Source organism: Schistocerca piceifrons, chromosome 3, assembly GCF_021461385.2.
Source record: "Schistocerca piceifrons isolate TAMUIC-IGC-003096 chromosome 3, iqSchPice1.1, whole genome shotgun sequence".
In the NCBI taxonomy this organism is placed as follows: Eukaryota; Metazoa; Arthropoda; class Insecta; order Orthoptera; family Acrididae; genus Schistocerca; species Schistocerca piceifrons.
The window spans coordinates 524,167,704-524,170,037 of NC_060140.1; positions in this window are offsets into that span (position 1 = coordinate 524,167,704).

Consider the following 2,334-nt stretch of genomic DNA (forward strand, 5'->3'; position numbering starts at 1 on the left):
AATCTGCCCCTTGCCTTACGCCTTTCTCTCCGGATCGTCCCTTGGTGGTGGCGGCCGATGCCTCAGTGTACAGGATTGGGGCAGTCCTGGCACACAGGAATGAGGATGGGTCGGAACAACCTGTGGCATATGCATCGAAGACGTTAACCCCTGCGCAAAGGAATTACTCTCAGATCGAAAAGGAGGCTCTTGCCATTATTTTTGCAGTTCAGAAATTTCACCTGTTTGGGGCGCAGTTCACCCTCCTCACGGATCACAAGCCCTTAGTGTCGCTTTTTGGGCCCCATTCGCACCTCCCAGAATGGACAGCTCAGTGTCTTCAGTGCTGGGCGTTGTTCTTGCGTAATTAAACTTACGCCATCCGCTATAAGCCCACCAGTCAACACACTAATGCAGATGCCTTGTCACGTCTCCCAGCAGGACCCGTTCCGGTGTTCGACCAGCAGGAAGTCCTGTGCTTCCACATCGACTCTGCCCACCGGGAGACTCTCGATGGATTTCCTGTGACGGCTACGCAAATCGCCGCTTCCACGCGCAGGGACCCCATTCTGCGGCAAGTCCTCCGCAATGTGACCCATGGTTGGCCTCCCTGCCTTACCCGACATTTGAAAGCTGACTTCAGCCCGTGGCGTCACGTCTCACACAGACTTTCGGTGATGGAGGACATCCTCCTGTTGTCCATGGACTCGGACGCCCATCGGGTGGTCATCCCTCCGGACTTACGCCACCGCGTCCTGCACTTATTACACCGTGAGCACTGGGGGATGTCTCGCATGAAGGCATTGGCTCGACGACATGTCTATTGGCCAGGGATCGATGGAGACATTGAGCACCTGGTTCGTGGTTGCACAGTGTGTGCGCGTCATCAGGCTAGTCCTCCACAATCTTTCGCGCCCTGGCCAACACCCAGCCAACCCTGGGAGAGGATCTATCTAGTTTTTGCAGGCCCCTTCTTAGGCTCCATGTGGCTCCTCATCATTGATGCCTATTCCAAATACCTCTACGTGGTCCGTATGGCGTCCACCACCACTGACGCCACCCTCAACGCCTTGGCCCAGGTGTTGGCCATTGAAGGCCTTGCTCAGACGTTGGTCACGGATAACGGGCCCCAATTAATGGCGTCCTCGTTCCAGATCTTCTGCTCCGCTAACAGTATCAAACATATTCGCTCTCCCCCCTTCCATCCTTCATCCAATGGCGCGGCGGAACGCCTGGTCCGCACTTTCAAACAGCAGCTGATGAAATCAGTGGAGCTGTCGGCCACCACCTCGGCCCTGACCTTGTTTCTGAGCACCTGCCGCACTACGCCGGTGGCCGGTCATAGTCCTGCCGAACTCCTTCATGGGTGAAAGCCTCGGACCTTCCTCCACCTGCTGACACTTCTAGACCCCGCTCTCACCCCTCCTGGTGCTACGCCCCGGGCATGGCCATGTGAGCCTGCTCCTATGGCAGCACACCTGCATGGACGCCCGCTACGGTGACGGCGGCTCATGGGCAGCGAGTGACGACCGTACAGACACACAGAGGGCTCAAGCGTCACAACCATAACCAACTCCGCCCATGGGCCCCTGCCTTGATTCCTCCCCCACCGCCTTCCCTGCTTCCTGGTGCGGACACGTCCCTAGAGGTGGCGCCCTTCCCTTCAACCTCCATCTCCTCACCGGCTCTGCAGACACTCCTTCCGCCTCGCCAGTGTATAGAGACGCCCTCTGACCCCCTGCCCTCTGGTGACACCTTGATGGATGCCACAGTCAGTCTGCCCTCCCCTCCTCCAGTGGTCCCTCCGGACGTCTCACAACCCGTGCCCTCATTCCGCCCGCCTCGGCATCGTCCGGGGCATTTCCGCCCCTATGCACCAATTTCGGAGGGGGGGGGGGGGGAGGATCTAGTACCTCACGCCGCGGATGCCGAACACGCGCCAGAACAAATGGATGTGGTCAGCCCATAAAGGGCTCCACGTCCGCGGCGGCTATTTCGCGCAGCAGCTCTCGCACAGCGAGGGCGCCACCGCTACGCCATGTGCAGACAGCGGCCAATAGACGCTCCCTCCGGTTTCGTATAAAGGGACCCGCTGTGCACTAGTCCAGTCAGTCTGGTACTCGCTCTGGATTTCGTTTCTATCTCGGCGGTACTGCGTTCTGGTCGTTGCTCGTTGTTGACATTTGCCTGGTTCTGGTTCCGAGTGGATTTACTGTTGGTGTTTGGTGTTGCGGTTTCCACAAGCCTCCGTTGTTTATCTCTTCCTTGTTGTGTCGGTCATAGTCGGTCGTAGTCGGTTGTTGCCAGTTGTTGTTGGTCTGTCGTCCGACTCGTGTTTACCCAGTGGTGCGTGCT